Genomic DNA, 9,217 nt, shown 5'->3' on the forward strand with positions numbered 1-9,217 from the left:
TAAGTAGGGTTGGAGATATTGGACTTTCTTTCCTACAAAGGAAAAAGTAAGACCTTGTGGACCCAAGTGACGTTTTTAGGTGTGCCCTCTGATACTGAGACACAGACGACGATGGGTTGTAGACACCAGTTTATTGTAGAGAGGAGGAAATAGCCAGGGGCAGAAGGAACATGTCATGACAGGGCTCCCATCCTGTGAAGATGGGAGTTTTAACCTGTTGCTCGTTAGCCCAACCAATGAGCAACAGGAATACAGTCCCCTGACCCAAATCAAACCAAACTGACCAAAGCCTACCCCCCCCCAAGCAGAGAACAAAAATGAAAGAAAATGCTTAAAACAGACTCTTACACAGGGTTACTGTACCTAAAAATATGTACTCTGACACAGGGTTACTATACCTAAAATAAATAAAACACCGGACTCTGAAACATGTTTCCCATACCTCATACAAACAAATGTCCAAAAAAATTAACAGAGGACCTGGGTCGCCGGAGCAGTACGGTTGACAGGCCTCCTTCCCCCAGGGTGACAACAGACTGCTCCCTCCTCCCTTCTGGAGCGTGGGGCCTCGGGCTGCTGTGCTGGCTGGTGCCGGCGTGGCCGGACTTGGCTGCTACAGGGGCTGCTTGGAGGGGTGACCTGGCTGCTGGGCTGCTGGATGGGCCCAGCGGTGGCTGCTGGGTGGAGGAGCTAGCTGCAGACGGTTACCCATGGTAATTGCTGCGGCTGCTTCTCCCCCTGGGTGCTGCTGCTGCTGCCAGTCAGGAGAGGGTTGGTGCTGGGGCCGCCCGCTGACCCACTGTGTCCCTTCCCTGTGCCGGAGTCCCTGTTTAGGTGCCACTATGGTAGTTCTGCCTACCACATTCCCACCCAAGTGGCCTTTTTATGGCCCTCCGGCCCAGAGACACAGACGACGATGGGTTGTAGACACCAGTTTATTGCAGGGAGGCTAGGTGGAATTAACCAGGGGCAGATGGAACATGTCATGACAGGGCTCCTATCCTGAGTGAGTGTGAAGATGGGGGTTTAAACCTGTTGTCCGTTAGACCAACCAATGAGCAACAGGAATACAGCCACCCTGACCAAATCACCTAGATCCAGGTCAGGCTACTCAAACCATCCCATCCACACCACTGACTTATTTTTTAATATATAATAAATTGATAATAAACTGATATTTAATCGGGTAGTGATCATGATCCACATATTTTTTTGAGATACCTGAGAACAAATTACTTGTACAGTAAAAAAATCACAAACAATACAATTCAGTCAGATTACATTCACACGCCATGCAGTTAAAACAATAGTTATAAGGATATTTCAGGTTTCAAGTCAGCTTTTGGAACTAATCATCCTGTAAACTGCTGTCATGGTTATTCATTTTGAACGTAATTAAGGATTTTAATTCCAATTTTTATTGCAAGGCCGTATGAATACACATTACTCCTGAATTAAACGACTACCAATATAATAATTATCAACCTCACTCTGAGGTCTAAATAATTTAGTTTACCTAATAATATCTGATAGCAAACAAAAACACATTGAATCCAAGGTTTATTGCTATTTCCTGCTAAGAACCATTAGAGCTACCTTCTAAACAGAATCCCACTTATCACTGGATGAACACAGCTGGAACAATACAATTCCAGTCTGCATGTGGGTAGGGATAAGATTGTATTTTGACGTAATGCGTTGATAGGAGGAGAGCCAAGTTACTTTTATCGTCTCAATCGATGTTTACCAAGTGAGACATTTGGCAAATTCAATAAGAGGAAAAAAAACGGTATGACCATGACTCAACTTCAAATACGTTCTGGAAATCAGGAGATTAACCATCAGATGTGTACTGAGCAATCTGATAAGAGGGGAGCTGCTCCCGGGAAAACAAAATAATTTTAAGGAGTGAGCTTCCATGAAACCAGGTTGCATAAAACCACAAAGGTGACTCATTTAAATAAATAAATATGGCTGCAGGCAGCGATACAGGGGGTCCAGTTTAGTCGCGTTAGGCACATATTACAGGTTTCCAAGTTTCCGTAATGCTGGATCAGACTACATGAATTCAGACCGATTTTGTCGTGGCCAACACATTTGAACGTCGGGAATGGCTCGTAGAAACCGCTATGCAGTCCACCGGGCGCAAGTCGCTGGATGTGAATAACTTCCGCGAGGCAAAGCTTGGACTTAAATAACTTCTGACGATAATGTCACAAAGCGCCCCGCTCCTCAAACCAAGCAAGTCGTGCCAACTTTCTTGTACTTCCTGTAAATTTGCAACAGTTTTTCCATTAACCTACGCTCCAAATGAACATTGATATTGATCAAACTCTAACAACAAGACGGTTCCAATGAGACCTCAACCATGTCTGTGCGGTTGCCGTGTTTCAGATACTTTTGGACCCCTAATAAGGGGTTAGGTTTAGGGTTAGGCAAGGCTTTTTTGTTAAGCCTTGCCTTTATTTAAGCCATAAACCTTTATTTAACTGTATTAATAAATGGAAAGTTGTTATCTATTACTAAGGTGTGATAGACGCTTATTTTATTAATTTATTTGCAAATGTTTGCAAATTTGTAGATTTACAATAAGTTATGTTTTAAAATGTGATTTTTTTTTTTGTCTTTCAAAGTTCATACTTTTTATAAATTGGAACAGGAGAGCAAAATTCCCCTGAACTCAGATGTCATTGGTTTATAGCACCAGTAAAATACTTCAAATAAGTACCCTGTAAATGGTTTTACACTGATTTAAAAAATTTCAAAACATCACACGCATTTTGTTTATTTGAGTATGAATGAATAATGAATTATTTATTGACCTTTCACACTGATTTTGATAGAGGCCAAGAATAATGAATTATTTATTGACCTTTCACACTGATTTTGATAGAGGCCAAGCCTATTTCCTGGTTTTTACATCACACTAATCTTTCATTCCTCTGCGTTTAAATGCAAATTTATAATGTGCGACTAGATACGATAAGGAAATTGTTCAGGTTATTTCACAATGTCCAGAATTTCACAACTCTTTTGGCGTTGCCGTTGTTTACTGACCGACTTTGACCCACTTGATCGTTAGGTGACTAACAACAGCAGACTACACAGACTTTAACATTTTTATTTTTAACTGTTATGACAGTGTATCCGTGCAATATCATTAATCATGTTTCCTTATTGCGCACATATTCATATTTGTGATGTGTAAGCTTTATTTGCAGTATATTGCCCTAAGCGCATCACAGACAGACAAATGTCAGAAAATAGAAATACAATGGAAAATAAATGTACATATTTCATAAACACATAATTCACCAAAATTGGCATAAAAACAAACTTAATAAAAGTTTTAGCAATAAGCAGCAATGAGTAGAAAATAAAAACACAGTTAATAAATATAGCTGCAGGCAGGGGTCCAGTTTAGTCACGTTAGGTACGTACTGTATTATAGTTTTCCAGGTTCTGTGGAACACAGCAGGAGTTACAATTTTCCGAGTTTCCATTAAATGCAGCATCAGTTTAAGTTGTCTGTCCACGTGTAGCAAATGTCACGCAGCCCACGCGGCGCGAGTCTCTGGTCAGTTTTTCACAAATATCACAAATGTACATGGGTATTGATCAAACCCCAACAACGAGACATCTGAAACATCGCTATTCTAACAAGACCCCAACCATGTCCGTGTGTACTGGGGTTGCCGTGCTTCAGATACTTTTAGCCCGAAAAACAAGATTAGAAATAAGAAAATCGGAATAATAACAATAGGGCTCCAGGCCTGCAGGCTGGACCCCTAATAAGTAAATGATAAGTAAATCAATTATGAACATAAAACGAAGATAAAACTTGATTAAAAAAAAAAAAAAAGGGGATCACCCGCAGAAATTCGTTTTCAGGTTCTGCTTAAAACGAGCAACAGTTTGAAAAAAGTCAGATTGAAGGTTTTCATATAAAATCATCACACAAGGATGGGTTTCATTGACCGAACTACGCCCTCTTCTGGTGAAGAGCGGTCATAACGCTGCAACAACAATAACAGGTTATGTTTGTGCAGCATTACTTTGGTTCGTTTATTTCAGTTTCATCACTTCCATCGGTGCGATTGAAAAAAATGTCAGGAGAAACAGGAGACACGCCTTTGTTAATTTTTTTTAACGTCTCCTGTTTTTCCTGACATAGTCTGAATAGTGATTTTTGTTCATTACTCAGAAATTTGCCAAACTTGTCACTCAAATATTTCCCACACGTCCCAGTCACACTTTGCGATCTCGACGAGAGGTTTGAGGTGGAAAACATTCGCACACATGCAGAGTTTTATTCGTGAGTCCGTCAGCAGGTATTTCCTAATCTACATGTACAGTATCTGGCATGAGCATGGTAATGTGCCTTCAAATATAGAGAACCCAATGAAGAATCAGGATGCGTATTAAGAATACACACAACAAGTCTACAATGGTTGTTTATCTCTCTAATGTATGCCCAGTGGAGTGTCTGAAATGGTCATTTATCGGCAAATATATAAAAAAAAATTAAGAATCCAGTTATACAGGGCTGCGCATTAAAGACGTTGCAGCCTATCAAAAATACACACAAGGAGTCTTAAATGTTTTCTTTATCTCTTCAGATGCAAAATGCATTATTTTTCTCTCCCGGTTTGTGTAGACCGGCGTGTATTAGTCTAATCTTCTTAGTGTCTGTAAGTAGCCAACGAGGATTTTGCCTCCGTCCAGATTGCCTCCTCCTGTCCCAGATCCACACGCCGCGGAGCAGCAGACCTTCTGGGAACATACATGACATGGCGGCCTCCCCGGTGTGAAGCATGCACCTCCCTCCCTTTGGGAACTGCGTTGACGTCGCCGTGCAAGACGTTCTGCTGGGTCTCCTCGACTGGAAGATGTTCGGCAGCTGCACCAAGAGGTGGTTTGTGAGGAAGCAGAGGCGGCAGCGGCACCGGGCCGCCAGGAGGCCATGCGGCCGCCAGAGGAAGACGAGATGGGCGGCCTTGATCCTCCGGCAGCACAGGGACAGGATCCTCAGCGAGCTGGATGTCAACAGCGTGCTGCCCTCCCTGGTGTATGACAAGGTCTTCTCCTTGGGGGAGTACAAGGAGATACTGGGCCAGGACTCCAGCAAGAGAAGGACGGAGATCTTCCTGGACCACCTCTCCTCCAAGGGTCCTGGGGCCTTCTGCTCCTTCTGCACCGTCCTGGAGGAGGTTTGTCCTCACCTGCTCACCTGCTTCCTGCTGGATGGCGAAGGTACCGACAATGTTAAGAGGATAATCGTTCATAGCGAGACGTTTTCCCTTTTGCCGCTCTGAACATCAGAAAATGAAGATCACGGTAGTTTTCAGTGAGCCGGTGCTTCCTAATGAGAGCCAGCTCCTCTGGACGGCTGGGGGGCTGGATTTACTCAACAGGCCTGCTCTCCTAACTGACAACTGACAAAATATGGCCCCAACATGGCCACCGTCTGCAGTGGACGGCTCATAATCAATATTTTGACCTTGCATTTGTACTGATATTGACGTTCACATTCTTCTGAGCGCTCTCTCGGGTGACATTTTTTTTCCCCCGTGAATATCCCTTAATCAGCAACTCTATCCTAACGCTCATGGGATTGTACCTGTAAATTAACCATAATATTGAATTTGGCTGTCGGATTAATGTGCCCCCTCCAGATGGCGTCCCGGGCCTGGGCCGGATGGGGGGTCTCCCCGTGCCCCCGCGCAGCGCAGGAGCTTTCCAGTCTGGAGACAAGCCCTCCTGCTCGCCCCCCAGGTACAGCGACGCCCTGTTTGATGCCAGGTCAGAGGACTCATTTTGTCTGAAACGCTTCCCTTCGGCTGCCTCCTTCTCAGCTGTCACGTCGTAGACCTTGTGACGCCAGTTTAAAAAAAAAAGAGGAAGTTACTCCAAACCCATTCCTTGTAGATAATTCAAGTCAAGATACTGGCTCTCACGGAGGGGTATATTATCATAGATTTACTTCCTATATATCTGCTATTTCCAAATATATCTCACTTTAGAAGCCTATGTGTTAAACCCTTATTATTTTTAATGACAAATTGGAATATTAAAAAGTCCTAATGGGTGTTTTTAATGTGTTAACAATAATTCATGTATGCCCTCGCATAAAAACATGCCAGTCCTTTTATTAATTGAACATCTGTGACCTATTTTCCGACTTATTTCTAACGGAGCGAGCTCGTTTATTTTTTATCGATAGCTGCAGACGTGTTCAAGATTGATTTGACAGAACAAGGGCAATCGACGTCAAAGAACTACCCACGGGTCTCGGAGCACAGGTGGAAAGAGCAGTAGAAATGAATGGAATCCGCTTCCTAAAATGCATTTCCTTCTAAAATATCCCGTCTTTGACGATAGCCGCTGTGAGATACGACTGGCAGAGTCGATCTGCTTCGGCAGCGGAGCACATTTTAAATTCTCACAGTGTCTTCTCCGTTTGGAGCGCAGCGTTGGTTGTGGTGTCTCTCTAGATGTTTGGGCCCCCGGAGGGGAGCCTCGACTGGGATTAGCGAAACCTCGGGGGAGGAGGAGGAGGAGGAGGAGGAGGAGGAGGAGGAGGAAGAAGATGCAGGGAAGGGCCGCGCGAGGATCATTTGGACAGGGCGATAGGGATAGACACGCCAATTGCTCCTCAGACCGTTAAGGAGTCCTCTTCTTCATGACAGCCGAGTCAGCGCGGGGGGCGGCCATCCCAGTGGTGTGGCCTCCAGCTCGGACAACCGGAGCCCTGACACACACGGGCGGGCTGACAGAAACAGAGCAGCCCACACAGACCCCCACGGCCGCACCACGCCGACAAACGCTCGCGCAGCCTCCGCAGGGGATGCGGTACGCTAGCCAGGCCATGTAAGTCCCGGTGGAAATTCCGTTCTTCTCGGGCCGCGCAGGTAAAGCAGAGTTTTTTTCCGCTGAGAAAGCAGAAGATCCGTAGTTTGACAGAGCGCTTTGGCTGAGGGGTCTCAACGCCTCGGTGCAGCGCGGGGAGGAAAGGCAGCGTCGAAAAAGAAGATGTTTTCCGATATTGTCCTCATTCATCTTTATTTATCTTAAATTGTGCGTCAATATCGATTGTGAACTACTTGTGAATATCTGTTTCAGATGCAGCGAGGCTGAGAGGAGCTTTGAAATTGACTTTTGTGTTGTTGTTGGTTCCATATAGGCCAGCTGTTGCCTCTGGACACAGATGCTTGGCCTTTAGAATTGCTGTGTCTCCGCCTGCTTCCGTACGAGCAGGTACAAATAGCTTCCTGGTGGTTTCTTGATTTAATTTTTTTTTCCACGTGGGGTTGTGCCGTTCGTTTCCCTCCTCCTGGACGCGATAGCTCGCCGGTCGCCTGGCTGCAGTGAGTCACCTGCCGGCGTCCCGCTGACCGACACGGAGCGTTCAGCCGGTAACGGGACCTCCGGGCGTGCGTCTGGGAGGTCTCGGAGGAGCCGTCCCCGCGAACGTGGAGGGGGAGTGGTGTGCAGCTCGACGCGGCCGCGTGAAGGAGCATTGACTCCCCTCCACGGCGCCGCTCGGTGATGCGGCGCATGCACAAAGCGCTCGCCCGGGACTGGAGGTCTCTCATGTCGGTGGTTTATTTTAGATCTCTTGCTTGGAGAGCGTCTCTGAGATCCCTCTCCGAACAGCGGCTCTCTTTTGAGCATCACATATGGTGTCTGAGTGCAAAATTAATGAGCTTATTAAGATGTACTTAAAGGGATGATTAGGGTGAAAATAGTCAGTTGGAAGCTGCATGTTTGAAATCCTGAATGGCTTCCTCCCACGGTGCGTCCGCGCAGCGGAGGGTCTCCTTGAACGGGCGTCTGACTCACGCTGAGTGGGGGACTCGCGTAGACGCGGCGGCCATGTGTCTGGGTTCACGGCTTTGCATGTGTGCGTAGCTGCAGCGGTTGTGTAAGTTGCTGTAGCATCACCCATAATGGGGGGAAATGAGATGATGGCGGGGGCGAGCGGGAGGGGGAGAGGGAGAGATTAGCTGGAGCTGTGAGGTTATGTCTTTCTGTACTGATGAGTCACCTCGCAGCACACGGAAAGCACTGCGACAGCACTGAGGTGTGACTGTGTGTGTGAGTGTGTGTGTGTGTTTGTGTGTATATGTGTTGGAGGACTTTGTAGTTTGATGTGTTTTATGAATATGTGTGTGTCTCTTTTTGTATATCTGTGTGTTTTCAAGAGTGTGTGGACTATGTATTTTTTCAACGTACATGTGTGTTTTTATGTGCGTACATTGTACAGGAAGTGTGTGTAGAGTGCGAGTATGAGTAGCTGAATGTGTTTGTTATGTACAGTTGTAAATGCTGTCACAATGTTTTTTTATATTGATCGATGCTCAAATTACGTTAAATGGCTTGGGGTTAGCCCTAACCCTAACCTAAAAGTGAAAAAATAAAATAAAATAAAATATAGGTAAACAAAAAAGAGATAAATAAATAAAATATAATTTATATAAATATCTATTAAACCATGGCTCTCCATAACAAAAACTGTGCTCTTGTCATTCTACAGGACGTCCACAGGACAGAGTTATTGCAGCAGTTCTTGATGATTTAGGAATTAATAAAGAGTTGCATTGCAGGTGGAGAACTTGAACTCCTCTTGCAGACTAACTCTGTCCTGGATGCAAATGGAATACAAATACTCTGTGTTGTATGCCCAGCATGCTGACAGCACAGGTAAAAAAAAACAAAAAAAAACAACAACAAATAAACAAACAAACAAATTGATAAATAAACAAACAAATAAATACAAATAAATAAATAAATAAATAAATAAATATTAAATGCATTTAAATATATTATATAATCATCATCGTCATCGTGAGAACAGTCCAAAAGGTTGCCCTATCTGCACTCAGTGATTATACGTGGGGACGTTTGGAGCGGGCCGAGGGACTCACTCCAACCGTGTCAGACCAGACATCACTGAAAATCGGGGATTCTCTCTTTAATCGCTCTTCTTTTGCGAGGATGGGGGCCGCGCGCAGGCTCGGGTTGGGAAAAATAAATAAATGAATAAATAAATAAAATATGAATATAAATAAAAAAATAAATCTCATAAATGTGTGTGCGTATTTATGCATTTTAAGACTGAGAAAGTAGGCGTTTATGTAACTTATATATTTATGCATATACTTGTGTTTCTGTCTGTGTGTGTGTGTGTGTGTCTGTGTGTGTGTGTGTGTGTGTG

The sequence above is a fragment of the Zeus faber genome (assembly GCF_960531495.2).
Source record: "Zeus faber genome assembly, chromosome: 6".
Lineage (NCBI taxonomy): Eukaryota > Metazoa > Chordata > Actinopteri > Zeiformes > Zeidae > Zeus > Zeus faber.